General features: G+C 43.5%; 2 long non-coding RNA genes across 2 annotated transcripts; one reads left to right on the top strand and one right to left on the bottom strand.

The window, feature by feature from the left end:
* The first annotated feature begins 9818 nt into the window (after positions 1–9818).
* On the top strand, positions 9819–12277 carry LOC114909349 (uncharacterized). Its single transcript, XR_003797248.1, has 2 exons — positions 9819–11153; positions 11589–12277. It is a non-coding gene; the product is annotated as an uncharacterized LOC114909349 (long non-coding RNA).
* Positions 9924–13944, bottom strand: LOC114909348 (uncharacterized). Its single transcript, XR_003797247.1, has 2 exons — positions 12421–13944; positions 9924–11771 (listed from the first exon to the last, which is right to left on the bottom strand). It is a non-coding gene; the product is annotated as an uncharacterized LOC114909348 (long non-coding RNA).
* Between the last annotated feature and the right edge of the window lie 3161 nt (positions 13945–17105).

Raw genomic sequence — 17105 nt, 5'->3', positions numbered from 1 at the left:
GAACTTGGCATCGACACTTACAGGCCCCAGTACAGCTGATGAGAAGCCAGGTACCCTGGAGCGCTCTCACGGCGACTGGCTTACTCTTTTTAGTAAGTCAAATAAAGCGAAGCCTAAGGCATGGGTTCCTGGTTCGGCTTTTCCTGTCCAAACCCAAAATAGATATTCGGCTCTAAGCAGTTCACCTAATAATAATAATAAGAATGTGCTTATTTTGGGGGATTCGGCTATCTGAAATGTTAAAACTCGGGGGGTCTGGGATGCGAATTGTGAAGGTGAAGTGTTTCCCATGCTCATGTGAGTCCAACATGGAGGCTCGTGTCAGTTCTCTGGCTGATAATGCCGTGTCGACTATGATGGTGCGTGCTGGTGGTAATGATATTCGTTATCATCAGTCTGAGGTGTTAAAGAGCCGCTTTATTTCTTTTTGTAATAAGGCCAGAAGGAAATGTTATAATCTAATAGTGTATGGTCCTTTACCCAAACTCTTCATGGGGGACATAATGTACAGTAAACTGGTGTCCTTTAACAGGTGGTTGGAGACGTGGTGCCGCTCTAATCGTATATCATTTGTTAATAACTAGGATGATTTCTGGGAAAGGCCCAAGTTCTTCACATGTGATGGTGTACACTTCAACTGGAGGGGTTCGATTTTTCTGTCCCAGAACTTGGCCTGCAAGCTGCAGTACTGACTCAGCCATGGGTCATCTCCTTTAGCAGCTGTGTGTATTGATGAGTCTGTTACTCGTTCTGGTACCAGTGGTCGTTTCTCATGTGATGGGATTTCTTGTGCCTTGTCCAGTGTGGGACTTTAAAAAAAACATTAAGTGCTGCCAAAACATACAAACTATTATAAGGGCACTGCATTTAACTAGACTTAGTGATAGGAACGCTTGTACCGGAACCTAAAATACATTAAAACAAACATTCTCAACTTACCACCGAAGCCAAACTGTAATATTATATGCTGTCTCTTAAATATTCATTCAGTAACAAGTAAAACTGTTCTATTAAACAACTTAATACTAAATTACAAGTCCTATCTATTCTTTCTTACTGAAACCTGGCTCAGTGAGTCCGATATGATTCCGCTAATAAAAGCCCCTTCAGACGGATATGATTATTTCCATAAATTTTGTTCTGTACGTCGTTGAGATGGAGTCAGTGTTCTTTTCAATAATAGATTACAAATAATACCGAGAAATCATGATAATTTTACCTTGTTTGAGGTTATACAACTAGATTTCAAGTCAAAACCCAATATTATTATATTACTTCTCTCCTGTCCACCTGCTCCTCTTTTCTTGAGGAATTCAGTAGCTTTATAACTGATTTAGTCATTACACATGACAAAATAATGTTGATGGGTGATTTCAGTATTCATATAGACGTTGTGATATGTTGAATTAGAATATGTAAAATACGTAAGTAACGTGATTGCGTAGCAAGACGTTTTAGTGATATATTCATGTAAGATGGCGAAATAAAGAAGCCACCTTAAGTCAGCCACGTGTGTTCTGCTCATTAAAACCACAAACATTACAGACGTGTCATCCGATACTTTCGCTAATAGTTTTACGTCTCTCCTAAACTCCGTCGGTTTTGCTCAAGTTGTTAACGGTCCTACTAATTCCCCTAACCATATGCTTGATCTCATCATAACCTATGGCATAGATTATGTTAATATTATTCCTTTAAACGAGGCTATTTATGATCATCAGTTATTAACCTTTGATCTATACCTGCCGGTGTCGTCTGACAATAGTAAAACTAAAATCGTGCAGCATATTGATGAAAATACTACTGCTAAAATTGTTGATCATAGAAGCTCAGATTTTGGAACGAGTGTAGATATTGATCAAATGGCTCTAGATTATAATTTGGTGGTAAAATTTGCCCTAGACTCTGCGGCTGCACCAAAAACTAAACTTATTCGAACTGTAAGAAACTCACCCTGGTTCAACAAATCAACTCGTTCAATAAAGCTAGAATGTCATACATTAAAGCGTAAATGGCGTTCAGCTAAACTAAACGTTTATTATGTAGCCTGGCCCGATTGTCTAAAAAAATACAAAAAAGCACTTTTTCACTTGCTTAACTGGTAAACACAAAGATAAACAATGCAATTCTGCATTGCATCATACCATTACTAATGATGAATTTATGTCATTTTTCAATGATAAATTAGAGAATATCCGCAAATCCGTAGTGCCCTCTAGCTCAGTTTTAGCTGGCATAAGCGCTTCTGACGATGATAATATTAGTTGTCCACACCATCTAAGTAGCTTCGACGTAATTACTTGTTAAACACTGACTTACAAATCGTTACTTTCTAGAATGCCCAGGAGGGGTGGGCAACCACTGGCCCATGGACCCCCAGAGGTTTTTTCTCCCTCAGCCTTCAGTTGTGAGTTTTTGTTCCTTTCCCCGGTGGCCAGTAGGTATACTTATAGCTCTATAATAAGTTATTCATTATGATAGCCATTAGTTGACTATCTTCTTTGTTTGTATCAATTTTTCTTGCTGTATCCTTGTGTTAAAGCTCTCTGTGTCACTGCTTGAGGAGAGCGCTCTATAAAAAATAAAAATAATAATAATAGTAGAGGAAGTTACTGTGCTAATTCACTCTATGAAAGGTACTACCTGTCCTTTAGACCCAATCCCCACTATATTACTGAAAGCTGCAGTTTCCGTGCTTGCAGAACGTATTGTTAATACATCGTTACTAAATAGCTGTGTTCCAAGAGGTATTAAAATCGCCATTATTAGGCCCCTACTAAAGAAATCAGATCTGGATTGCAACAATAACATTTGCTAATTTGCTCCCTTTTATGGCTGATTTTAAAATTTTAACCTTAAATGTCAGAGGACTGAAGAATGTTTTGAAAAGAGCAGCAATGTTTGACAGGCTTGCATCCTCTGCCTTCCAGTTATGTTTTTTACAGGAAGTCCACCTTCGAGACCAGCGGGATGTGGTCGTTTTCTCTTCGGGTTGGAGGAAAGGTAGATCATACTGGAGTGTGGGTGGCGTCCACTCAACAGGTGTTGGCATTCTCTTTGGTGAACGAAGTTTTGAGAATGTAAGCATATTAACTGTTCTACAGGTTAGAGTATTGGGAGTGGACGCCACCTGGAGGGGACAGCGCATCCGTGCAATGTGCGTCTATGCTCCGGTAGAGGCCGCATCCCGCATATCTTTTTCTAGAAGAGTTGGCCCCCTTTTGTGTCTGTAATAGACATTTAAAAATTGGTGGGAATTTTAATATATATCTGGAGGGTAAAGAGAATGTTAGCATCAAACATTTTAAGAATTTTATACTCAGATTTGGAAAACAGGGGGCGCGGTGGTGCAGTGGGTTGGACCGCAGTCCTGCTCTCCGGTGGGTCTGGGGTTCGAGTCCCGCTTGGGGTGCCTTGCGACGGACTGGCGTCCTGTCCTGGGTGTGTCCCCTCCCTCTCTGGCCTTACGCCCTGTGTTGCCGGGTAGGCTCCGGTTCCCCCGCGACCCCGTATGGGACAAGCGGTTCTGAAAATGTGCGTGTGTATACTCAGATTTGGTTTTTCTGACGGTTTTAGAGTATGTAACCCAATCATCCGGACATTACCTGGTCTAATAGTAGAGAAGCACAAAGTAGCCTGGATTATATTTTAGCTTCTGACTATCTTTTTTCTGCCGGACGCCGTTCTTCTGTCCCGCTGGCTTTCGGTGTCACGCCGTTTCCTCTTTCTTGTTGCTCGGTGTTCAGTCGCCAGCCTTCCCAGCCTACTTAGCACCCCCAGGCTCTTTTTCCAATAGACTGGCAGACATGGTCACCCCATCATTTTTCCCAGAAGTGCCCCCAGTGGTTGCATACCCACATTTAACATTATTCCCCATAATTCAACTATTTACATTTAGGAGTTTCCCTCCTAAAACAGTAACACGGGGTCGTTACAATACAATAATTTTTTTTTTTATTTATTTTTTTTTTATTTATCCTTTAATTATTTTTCTTTTTTTTCTTTTTTTTATTTATCCTTTAATTATCCTGAGTTTATTCTTTATCCATATTTTATTACACAAATCAACTTTTTGCTCCAGGAACCAATGGGGTTCCTTACCGGGTTTATAAAGGTGCCCCAGATGTCTTAAAGTTTTTGTGGAAGCAGATGGTGGTTGTATGGAAAAAAGTATCATTCCAAAAGAATGGCGGCGAGCAGGAGGGGTATTTATACCCAAAGAGAAAGATATGGTAGAAATAGGGCAATTCAGGCCAATATGCCTTCTTAATGTTGAAGGGAAAATAGTTTTTAGTGTTGTGGCGCAGAGGTTGTCTGCATATTTGTTGGCCAACAATTTAACTGACACATTTGTGCAGAAAGCAAAAATTGCTGGTTTTTCAGGCTGTTTAGAGCATTGTAGTATGATCTGGCACCAGATAAAGGAGGCCAAGATGGAAGGTGAAGACCTAAACGTAATTTTTTTGGACTTGGCGAATGCCTTTGGTTCAGTGCTGCATGTTTTGTTGTGGAGGGCATTTGATTTTTTTAAAATCCCAGAGTGTCTTATGAGATTGGTTAAGGTCTATTTTAAAGACATCCAGTTTTATTTTTGTACCAAACAATACACCACATCTTGGCAGTGGTTGGGGATTGGCATAATGGCTGGATGCACAATCTCACCTCTGGCTTTTACCATGGCTATGGAGGTGATAATAAGGGCTTCGAGATGGGTGGTTGGGGGTATGAGGCTGAAGGACAGTTCTCGCCTTCCACCAATCAGAGCGTATATGGATGATATGACTGTGCTTATTACTACTGTCCCGTGTACTCGTTGCTTATTAACGAAGTTGAATGGAAATCTAAAGTTGGCCGGATTCAAAATTAAACCTAGCAAGTGTAGGAGCTTGTCAATAGTTAAAGGAAAGTTATCGCAGGAGAATTTCCAGATTGATGGGGAAAAGATTCCATCAGTGACTGAAACGCCAATTAAGAGCTTGGGTCAATGGTATGCAGGCAATTAATAGGATTGATAAATCTTTTTTACCAGGGAAGCTGAAGGTTTGGTGCCTGCAGTTTGGTTTATTGCCTAATATTAGATGGCCGCTAACTAACTAGGTTCCTATGTCAGGGGTTGAAAGACTGGAAAGGGTTATGAGCAAAGCTATTAGGAGATGGTTGGGAGTTCCTCATTGTTTGAGTAGTGTGGCTTTGTATGGAAAGGGGGTTTTGGAATTACCACTGACTAGTCTTGTAGAAGAATTCAAGGTTGGCTTGGAATTAACATTGTCAAGCACAAGAGACCCAATGGTGAGATCGGTTCCTGTAAGTTTAAAAAGAGGACGTAAGTGAGATCCGCGGGAAGCTGTTGCGCATGCGTAGACAGCGCTTGCGCACAGAGATGTGGTCGGTCAGGTGCAGGTAGGCAGGTAGGCAGGTAGGCAGGCAGGTAGGCAGGTAGGTAGGTAGGTAGGTAGGTAGGTAGGTAGGTAGGGCGGGGCTCGGTGCCGGTAGTCGAATAAAGTTGTGGAGTAAAGCTAAGTTGCTGGAGAGGAGAAAGATGGTTTTATCCGCGAACAGGAAGAGGAGACGAGGCGGATAACTGCAAGGGCGATGTTTGGCTTGGGAGCATGTGGAGAAACGGAAGATCAGCTGGCGTGATCTGTGGGCGATGGACGCCGGTCGTATAATTAAGTTTCTCATCGGAGCCACCTACGATGTTCTCCCTACTCCACAGAATCTTAATCGCTGGGTAGGTGCGGAGCTGACTTGCAGCTTGTGTGGTGGTATAGCCTCTTTGAGGCATATTTTGTATGCATGTAAGGTTAGTTCATCTCAGGGAAGATACACTTGGAGGCATAATGAAGTGCTAAAATCCTTGGCATACTTGTTGGAGAACAAGCGGGTTGAAGTCAATTCTCTCCCGCGTTGCGGGAGAAATAAGGTAATTTCTTTTGTGCGGGAGGGGGAGAGCATTGCATGTCACGCGCATGGACGCGGCGGTACAAGTTTTAAGTGGGGTGAAGTTCAAGACTGGAAGTTGGTAGTGTAACCGAGCGTTCTTGTCGGGTTCGCCTAGACCCTTAGGGCTCCAGAAAATAAATGCTACCCGTCCAGGTTGGTTTCCAACACCTTCAAAATCTTTATTGGATGCCACACGTGTATAACTTACAAGAAGACTTGCTGATGCACTCCAGTGTGCATGTACAGAGTCCAGCCTATAGCAAACCCCGAGGGGAGAAAAGACTCATCATACACACATATGCACCACTAGTGAACAGTCTCCTAGTGTCACCACATCCAAAATTAAATCTTTTACATATGTCCCCTCTGTCCAGAAAAAATGTCCACATTTATTCAAGAACAATAACCCCAGGAAAAAAAAAAAAAAACACAAACAACCACAAAAGCTCAAGGAAAACAGGAAGTATACAACAGAAGGCAATGAAATCACAACAGCCCTACAACAGAACACTTGCCATCACAAATTTTTTTTCTTTTCATTCTAAATTAATTAGGGGGAGGACCCAGAAACATAGTCACTAGGAATTTAGTAAGTCAAAAAGTCACTCAGATAGCCAGGCGGTTTCAAAATCCTCCCCGTCCGACTCACACGTCGGTCTAACCCAGCAGGCCTCTCAGATGAACAGTTCGTCTCAGGTGAAGTGCTCAGTTCTTCCTCAATTCAATGAAACATCAACAAAAGAAGGTGCCCACTTGACAACCCCAACGAAGTGCTCATGGTGGCTCCCGGCAAGGAGGATGGTGCTTGCCCATGATGTGGGGTGATTTTTAGTGTCCAGCCCCCCTTGATTTTGGCACGAGGGGTTGAACATCTTTCCCTGTGTATTATTGCATGTAAATCTGCTAATCATGTAATATATTTGCAGGCTTATATGAGGATGGATCCAATTGCTGAGTTTTTATTGGACAAGAGTAGAGTCAGATTGAAGTCTTGGAACAGAAATGAGGTCGATACTAGAAAGGTCATAGCAGACATGGGCAAGATCGTGGTCGGGGACATGTTGGGTCAAAACTGGGAATGAGATCTTCAGGGTCGGACAAAATTTGTGGTCATGGGACAGGCAGGGTCAAAGTCAGGACAGAAAGCACTGGGCCCGATAAAACGTGGTCATAAACTGAACTGGTTGGGATGCACTGAGACAAGGCCAAAAGACAGAATTGGGTCGATTCCTGGGTCTCAAAGGGTTTTGTTTATCAAGGAAGCATGAGATAAGGCATTTAAGTTCTGATGACATTCCACAGCTTCCCATTGTAGACCCCTCCTATTTATGCTCTGTCTAAATGTTGTTCAGGTGTGATGGTCTCACCTCTGGGAGGTGCTTGTGGTTTGTGTGACAAGAAAACTTTGAGTGAATTAAGAAACAGAGAAAGAAAGAAGAAAAGAAAGAGAGAGAGAGAGACTAGAAATCCAAAGTCTAGCAATACAGATACACAGGAAAAAAAAAAAAAAAAAAAAACTCTGCTGATCCACCTACCCTTTGTCAGAGAACCTGTCAGTTGCCTCTTTACTTATAGGTGTGTGAGTGAGAGAATTCCTAAGTAAACATCTCTTACCCTTCCCCTCAGACCCCCAAGGACAGAATGGACATTAAATTTCCATTTTTTCATTTCACAGATTCTCCAAAGCGACGTACATCTCCAAGAACAATACAGAAGTGCATTACACCAACAGAGAGATCTAGATGCAGAAACGTGACTCTTGAGTACAGTCAGTTTGTCTCTTACCACTGTATAAATCTATACAGATTATATGAGTAGCTCCATATGGAGGTTTCTTTTTTTAATATTTAAAATATCACATTGTACAGGGCAGCATGGTGGCACAGCAAATAGCACTGCTGCCTCACAGCACCTGGGTGGTGCAAGAGAATGTGGATTTGATCTCTGCTCAGTCTGTGTGGAATTTGCATCTTCTCACTGCAACTGCTTGGGTTTCCTCTGAGGGCCCTGGTTTCTTCCTACAGTTTAAAGACACACAGGTCAGGTAAACTGCTGGTGTTAAAATTGCCTGTCGAGTGTGAGGAAATGTGTGTGTGACTACTCTATGACGGACTAGTATCCTGTCCAGGGTGTACCCCACTCAGCCTTGCATCTTCTGGGATAGACTCCTGACCAGGACAAGTGCATATTGCAAATGGATGGCTGGGTAACATCGTACATATTTATCAAGCACATTGGGGAGAAGTGAGTCTGCAAGAGCGGAGTTTTGAGACTCTTCTTAAATGTAGAGAGAGATTCAGCAGTTCTGAGTAAGAGGGAGAGGTTAGTGCAGCACATTGAGACAGAAGCAAAAATCTGGTTTGCATTTGATTTTGGACTTTTGTGTGTGGGACCACCAAGTGGGCAGAGGTGGAGGAGCAGAACCATCTGGTTAGGGTTTACCAAGTGTTCAAGTCTTCTAGATATTAGGGAGCAGATCCAATATTCATTTTGTAGCCTGCAACCAGAGTCTTGAATTTTATGTGGGCAGCATCAAGAAGATACTGTAGAGAGAAAAGGAGGAGAGATACATGGAAACGCTTAGGCAGGTGAAACGTGACTTGTGCAGCAGCATTCTGTATCAGCTGGAAATATTTGATGACAGAGGTTGGAAGGCCAGACAGGACAGAGTTGCAGTCGCCGAGGCATAAAATGGCCTGGACAAGGAGTTGTGTAGTTTGTTGTGACAGAGGGGTGCATTATGGCAGCATGGTGGCACAGCAAGTAGTGCTGCTGTCTCACAGTGCGTGGGTGGTGTGAGAAAAACAGCGTTCGATCCCCGCTCAGCCTCTGTGGAGTTTGCATGTTCTCCCCGTGTCTGTGTGGGTTTCCTCCCACAGTCCAAAGACATGCTGTTCAGGTTTCCCCATAGTGTGTGAATGACACCCAGAGAGAGTGTGTTTCACTGATGTATGGATCAGTGCCCTATTGTAAGTAGTGTATCTAGCAGTGTACATCAGTGGTGAATTAGGTGTGTGGCCTAGTAACACTACACAGAGTTCATTGTAAGTTGCTTTGGAGAAAAACATCTGCTAAGTGAATAAATGTATCTGCAGGGCCAGGTAATGTCATCAATGTATTGAGAGAAGCAGGGATGTGAGTGAATTGTTACACTGAACTTCTTAGGTAATCAAGTACATGAAATGAGCAAGTTGTCCTGTTTCATAGAGAGTTCTCAATGGGAGGATGGACCGGATAAGAAGGATCTCTATTTTTGGAAAGGTTGAGTTGTAGGTGGTGATCAGACATTCACATAGATATGTCAGAGAGGCAACCAGTGATACATGACAGTTCAAAACTGTAACTTCCGTTTCATTTTTGTTCCCTTACAGAGCAATACTGGAGTGCTGCCCTACTCTATTTTTGCTCCAGTCACTGTCTTTAATAAATGATTTGCTCATGTGATGTTTTCATCTATGTAATCCTTCTCTGTGTGGCAGAGTCTTCATGTGTCTTCCCCTTTACTGCAGGGGATAAAACATATAACCACTGCACTATGGCTTACTGGTTTCCTGGAATTCCCTGGTGCTCCACTACAGCCAACTATGATCAGGACAAAACATGGGCGAACTGGTTCTCCTTAGGTACTATACTGTACTTTACTGTGTTCACCAGGAATAGTAACGAACATTTTTACACTCCAACTGAGAACTCAACATGGATCAAATTTTTAGAGGTTGTGCATTTAACTCTTAGACTACAATCTTACACTAAAAATTGCACCTATTGCTGTAATACCTGTGAGCAAGGTACTTTACTCTACTCTAAATTGCTCCAGTAAAATTACCCAGCTGTATGTGTAATGGGTACATAATTATAAGAAGTTTAACACTGGAAGTCGCTTTGGATAGAAGTGTGAAATAAATGAAAGTAGGATCACACTTTACATACATGTATATTATGTGGTAGGAAAAAGAGAGCAATGACACTGATACTTGGTCTCACGTTACAGAAGCCTTTAATGCAATATATGCACACAGGTGAACCTCCTGGGGAGAGTCACACTGAGAACAAGCAGAATACAGCTATTTATACACCGTGGGGTGGGGATAGTAAATTTCCACTAGTACAGCCGTTAGTTCAGCCTCCGTGGCTTGTTCCTCTTGTGGAGGTGTAGGTGGGTTAGTTCCTTCTATCCCACGGCAGCAGTTTCTTCATTTGGTGTTGCTATCTTATCTTTGCAGGTACAGTTGTAATGTGTCCTAGCAAATGCAGCCTTATCACTCATCGCATTACATATTTTTGCAAGCAATTATTACAATCCTTAATTCATAGTTGAAAGGCAAATAAAGGGCCTCACAAAAAGTAGAATGAACAATTGATGAAATTTTTTCTCATACTCCCCACTCTTGAGACTTTCTCAAACGTCTCACCAACACTAGCGGCCTAAAACCCCTTGGGCAATTCAATTAGGGCCTTCTCCCTGTCGCCCTCCTCTGGAATCTGTTGATAATGGGTGTACATTTTCAAGTTCAAAGGGGTGATGGAGCTCAGTAATACGTGTTTTAAGAAGGGAAAAACCACAGCATAGTAACAGAAGAAAGATAAACAAAAGTATTCCAAACATCAAGAGAGCTCGTAACCAATCCGCCCACCCGGAGAAAAAGGAGCCGAACCAGGATTTTTCAGCTCCAAAATTGTGAAACTTCTTCCTTATTTCATTGATGTGGTCAGCAAGATAATTAATATGTTCCGAGTGGTCAGGTATGTACGTGCAACATTCTTTACCTATCACTGCACATGTACCTCCTGATGCTGCTAAGAGGTAATCCAGAGCCATGCGGTTCTGGAAAGCTTCAGTGCGTAGTACAACCATTTCAGCAGAGATGTCTTTAAGAGACTTGGCTGTACTGTTAGCTATGTCTTCTAAGGCTCTAGCTAGATAAATAAGTTGTCTGGCTGCTTTCCCTATGCCATACAAGGGAAATGCAATCATCCAGAATCGTTTGTTTTCAGTGATACCAATACCAGCTATGTAACACGTGATGGTCCTTTTGACCCTCTGAGCAGAGCTATCAGGATGCCATTGTGGTTGGGACCCTTTCGTGAGTGTTATTTCATTTGGTGAAATTTCAGAGGAATGACAGTTCATCGAATTTATGACCCGAGAAGTTGTATCCTGCTGTTTCCCACGATGGCCTAGTAGAGGTTCCGGACAGAAGCTTAGTGAAGTAAGTATCCCACCACAAGAATACCTCAGGTAGGGCCCAAGGAACAGGGTTTAGTGGGAGTCCGGTTGAAACAGAGTGTGGAATGTGGGAACACACCCAACACCTAGACTCATTTACAGCTCAGTTCTAAAAATATGTTAATACCATGTAGGCCTTTCTCATGCAGATTTTCCACAGATCTCTTACGGCCTGTAACAGAGGTTTCAATTAGGTTACCTCTCTCTTTCTCAGTAGTAATACAATAAGCAACACAATCACCAATGCTAATTCAAAAAAGAAACACAAAGTTCCTCTCATTCCACACAGTCCTGCCCTTCAGAAAGGGTGCTAGGGTGTCCTTGAATCACTCATGTTGCTGTTGTGCTTCCGTGGGATCAGCTATTTTACAGCAGTAGGTGATGTGAGTCCACAAGTCAATGCCTTCTATTTTCACAGCGTGGGGTGTGGACAGAAGAACCTGATGAGGGCCTCTCCACCAGGGCTGCTTCCAGTGTTTCTTTCACAGGTCACGGATGAGAACCCAATCGCCTGGGAGCAGCTCTAGCATGTCTTCCCGGTTAAGGGTTCACTAGTTCTGTCGCACGTGCTGATGCACCTCCTTCAGTGTTCGTTGGAGACCTGAAAGATACGAGAGTAGATCATCATCCACAGTTTCCAATGAAACTCTTCCACTTGGCATGGGGGCCGGCGTTGGTCTTCCTGTCAGAACCTAAAAACAGGACAGACCCAATTGTCTGTGTGTTTTACCCCTCATAGCCGTTAGAACTATGGGTAGCACGTCCAGCCACCTGTTTCTTCGCGGACTTTTGCAAGTTTGACTTTCAGTCTGATTCGCCCTTTCAACCACACCACCACTCTGGGGGATGATATGAACAATAATACTTTAGGTGGCATCCCATTCATTCGGAGAGCTGGTGCACAACTGAGTTTACGAAATGTGCCCGGTTGTCACTTGTGAGCCAAGCTGGGACACCCCACCTAGGCAGTATTTCTTTTAGCAGGCACTTTGCTACAGTGCGTGCTGCGGCCCTCACCTTGAGAAGAGATCAACAATAACTAGGCAGTATCTGAAACTGCGCGACGGTTTGAGTTCAATAAAATCCATTTTTAGATGGTTTAAAGGACTTCCTGGGAGCGGCTTGTGTGACTGCGACACTGACACCCCTTTACCAATGTTGTACTTTGAACAAATCAGACAATTCTGACAGGAAGTCGATGCGACAGTGGAAAACCCTGGGGCCTCCCAGTACTGGGAGATGGTAGTCACCATGGTGTTGCGAGAAGCGTGATCCAGGCCGTGTGCAATCTTTGCCACTCCAGGGAACGTGCTCCTGGGGAGAAAAGGTTTACCGTTAGTAGAGACAATCACACCATCTTTTGTCTTCTGGGCCCCCACATGAAACCATCTCGCCTTTCCCCTTTCTGTGGCACCTGTTTGCAGCAAAGAAACACCTGGGTTAGGGGTAGAGACTAGAAACAATGACACCATAGGCGCCTCAGGGCTCAAGGCCACATGCTTTGCCCACCAATTTGCCTTCTCATTTCCTTTTCTCGCAGAGTCCTTTCTTTTTGTGTGTGCCTGGCACTTTACTACTGCTATCTTTGACAGCAACATCAGTGCCTCCAAAAGGCTAGACACCAGCTGATGATGTTGTATGAGCTTTTCAGTACTCCTTAGGAACACTCTCTGCTTCCATAGTGCTCCAGGATTGTGACATATCCTGCAACAGACGGAGGCGAACCCAGGGAGGTGTTTGGCTAACGCCACTCTTTATTCACAATAGCGCAGGGTATGGTGGTAAGGTAAGGGGGGGGGGGGGGGGGACGGGTAAACCGGGAACAGATGTGTCGGGACAGTGCTTCGGGGACGGCTGTGACGTCCGGGGACTCGAGACCGAGGGCAGGGTCATTACAAGTAAATAAATATTTGCTCTACAGTTTTCATTTATTTATTCTCTTTCAATCAGCAGCTCACACAGTCAGCACAGCACTGCTTGATGAGGACGAACTGGACGAACACGGACATGAAGCCGTAAGAGTGTAGTGTTACTTTAAGACAAGGGTGCATTGTGGGAATGAGTGCAGTTTCCGGTCCACTGCTGTCCACCATGTTGGGTGATAAAAGTGAGGTGTGTTCAAGTGGGAGACAATGGAGCAGTTAGCTTGAAACCTGAGTTTGTTTCGTATTAATTGTATGTGATTATGAACAACAGGTGTACAGTTCAGGCAGCATTTGACCAGCAGTAAACACATTAGTGGGTCCTGCTTCAGTTCATTATTCATTCAGCTAGCAATAAAGTTTATTACCATGAGTTAATCGCTGTTTCCAGTCAAAGTCTGAAGGAAACATTAAAATAAAACAAAATAAATACAGCCAGTCTAAGTCACACCAACAATAAACCAGTGGTAATAAACCGAAACAGACCCAGGACACTGGTATCTATTTCACTTCACGCAGGGACACTGAACCCCAGAGCCCAAATGCAGGATAAAGGGGCTCAGTGAATGTGGAAGTGAACCTGTACAGGAGGGTCAGTTCACCAAAGGAGACGCTGTAGAAGGACAGAGTGCCAGACACACAGTCCACATACACTTCTACTCTGCAGGAAGGGTGTACAGCTATGGCAGTTTGTGTGTTGTTGTGACTGACATAGTAACTCCTACCAGAGCAGCACAGAACCCAGGACTTGTCATTGAATCCGAGCTGACAGTCATCACTGTATCCTTTCCTCCTGATTCCTTTATGAGTCACTCCTATTTCAGCCGCATTTCCAGTCCACTGAACCTCCCAGTAACAGCAACCCCACATACACACACACACTTTCTGAACCGCTTGTCCCATACGGGGTCGCGGGGAACCGGAGCCTACCCGGCAACACAGGGCGTAAGGCCGGAGGGGGAGGGGACACACCCAGGACGGGACGCCAGTCCGTCGCAAGGCACCCAAGCGGGACTCGAACCCCAGACCCAATAGCAAAAAAAAAAAAATCTACCTCTGTAAATCAGTTAAACACAAAGGAAATGGCTTTTCAGATGAGGCTTATGGTTGAGGCACTCATACCACAGCACCAGGTGGTCATTTGGTCAGTTACAGTGTGGACACGTGTTTGGTCAGCATCTCTACGCTTACTGTCCTGTTTATGCTGTTATTGCTCTAACTCTTTAGTGTATCCTGGGTACAGTAAGTGTACAAATCAGAAAAAAGTGTTACGCAAAGTGCTCAGACTGAGTGGGGTTTCAACTCATGTTGAATGGTGCAGCTCGGTGCTGTGACACACCATGTCAGTTTGTCCCCTGAGTGTGAATTCATTTGTACTGTTGTCACACAGTTGTCTTTACTGTTTTTTTGTTTCAGCATTAAAGGCTGAATTAGTACATAAACACAGAGTATTGTATGTACAGTGTATTCAGAAAGTTTTCAGACCCCGGCTTCACTATTTTCACATTTTTTATTGCAGCCTTATGCTAAAATCATTTAAATTCATTTTCTCCCCTCTTCAGTCTAAACTCAGAACCTCACAATGACAATGCAAACAGTATTTTAGAAAATTCTGCATATATATTAAAAATTAAAAACTGAAATGTCACTAAGATAAGTATTCAGACCCTCTGCTATGTTACGTGAAATGGAGCTCAGGTTCATCACATTTCGACTGATCATCTTTGAGATGTTTCTACTGCAGACAAGGGGTTGGGGGTTAGGGGTGTAGCGCCACCCTCCATTTCACTAATTATGAGGGTGGTGCCCTGGGTTCTATTCCAACTAAATGTATAACCCAACTCAACTCAAATATTTCGATAACAAAACAAACAAATTTATTAAATTCTTCAAACACCACAAAACCCAAAGGAATATTCAAAATTATTATCCCATACACACAATATACTAACCCCAAAATCCCATCAGATGAAAACAAATGCAACAACCAAACATAAGAAAACACAAACTTCACACGTACACTCAATATCTTACAAACAACGAATAACCTCGGTGCTACACTTCAACACACAACAGACTTTAGAAGTTCCTTACAGAACCTTCTGTTTGCACACAATGATCATGTCTCAAATACTCCGGAGTATTTCTAGCTACGTCTGGAGCACTCTCTCGAACACCACCTTCTCTCCAGACCCTTCTAGAGAAGTCTAGAAACTTTTCCCATTCATTCCATCCCTCTCTTCTCTCATTGGTTTGGCATCAAACCGAACCCCAATCAATTCACGCAGAATTGGCATGTGTAGGTTGCACCTGTTCCAAAAAGTGTGACATGGCTTCAACCAAACTGATGAATCAAACTGATGAAGCTTTATTTAAACCTTCAAAATTGAACACAGAAAGTGCTACAGGGGTTAGGGTTAAGGGTCAGGGTTAGGATTAGGGATAGGGGGTTAGGGGATAGAGTTAGGGCTAGGGTAAGGGGTTAGAGTTAGTAGGGTTTAGGATTAGGGTTAGGAAGGAAGGAAGAATTAGGGTTAGGGGTAAGGGGTAGGGCTAGGAGTTAGGGTTTAGGGTAGAAACATGAGTGAAACGAGTGAAGAAAGGGTTAGGGTTAGGGGTTAGGGTTAGTAAACTTCCTGGACACCACAGTCCATTACAGTAAACCTCAAGGTGGCTTTAAAAACACTCGAGACCAAGGTTTACTTTAAAAGCACTGACACACACTGTCTACCGCACAAATCCAGCTTCCAGCCCAAACGCACCTTCCAAGGATTGATCAAGTCCCAACTCATCAGGTTCCACCGAATATGCTCAGAGAAAACAGAGTTCAACAACACCACCGGAACTCTGTTCCGAGCTCTTAGACCGAGGGAATAGGTTCCGGAGACATATCAAGTCACAGACAATGAACTCAATATAGGAAGGCCATGGTAGCAGGGTGACTCACACTGAAAAGGTCATCCCACTAATATAAATAATGTGTCGGCAGAATGATACTTTGGCTCCTTTTCCAAAAAGCGTTATGCTCAATTACAGTTGTATGCTCAACGCAAACCAAATGTGCATCTTACGGGTGAACACGAATTTACCTTAGATAGAAAGGCAATAATTCCAGTAAATTATTGCACCAGCAAGATGGTGTGTGTTGTGTGTGCTGTGTGCTTGAAGCAGGGGAGGAGACACAGAGCTGTTTTACCGGGGGGGGGGCTTCTTCTGGGCCGAAAGGAAGAGAGAATCCACCCAGTGTTCGATAACGAAGAGTTTTACTCGGCTGGGTGCTGCCCCAGTGCATGCAGTTCTGCACAGAGAATTTCACCAGAGAAGTTTTTTGAAGGATTTGGTCCTGCTTTACTGCTCTTTCCCCTTCTCTATCTACTGCACACTCGGACCGCCTGCTTTCAGGAAGGAGGAGATGCTGTGCGACCAATAATGAGTGGACCAGCTTTTGAAAAGCAGCTCGCCAGCATTTTGACTGACATCCCAAACTCTATGAGCTGCCACCCTGCATCCAAAGACTCTCCAACCTTGCCCGACTTCTCAGCCACAGATATGGGTTTCTACAGAGGACAGACGGGGCACAGCCAACATGAGTACTATCAGAGCCAGACCTACTCACAATCTGTGAACCCCTACTCGTACCACCAGTTTAACCCGAACGGAATGGGGGGCCCGGGGGCATAACCCACAAAGTCAGAATACACCTACAGTAACTCATACAAGCAATACGGACATTATAAACAGGGAGCTGCAGACACCACCCCAGGACACTGGTAAGTCTGAACTTTCCACAAATATAAACCCATGTAGACTATGATAATGTAATCTTTAATATGAGCTTTCAACACCAGCAAAACATATTCATTTTTCCTTAAACCAGCCCTTGGACTATCAGAGAAAGCAGCTTGCTTACTAGAGCTTATAGGTTTTCACTGTATCTTACATAGCTTTTTTAACATAACTTATATGTCCCTATATACTTTATCTGAAAACATATCATATGTCCAATGATTTAA

The sequence above is a fragment of the Scleropages formosus genome, chromosome 22 (assembly GCF_900964775.1).
Source record: "Scleropages formosus chromosome 22, fSclFor1.1, whole genome shotgun sequence".
In the NCBI taxonomy this organism is placed as follows: domain Eukaryota; kingdom Metazoa; phylum Chordata; class Actinopteri; order Osteoglossiformes; family Osteoglossidae; genus Scleropages; species Scleropages formosus.
The sequence above is the reverse complement of the archived record's forward strand: the minus strand, read 5'-3'. Positions and strand labels throughout refer to the sequence as shown.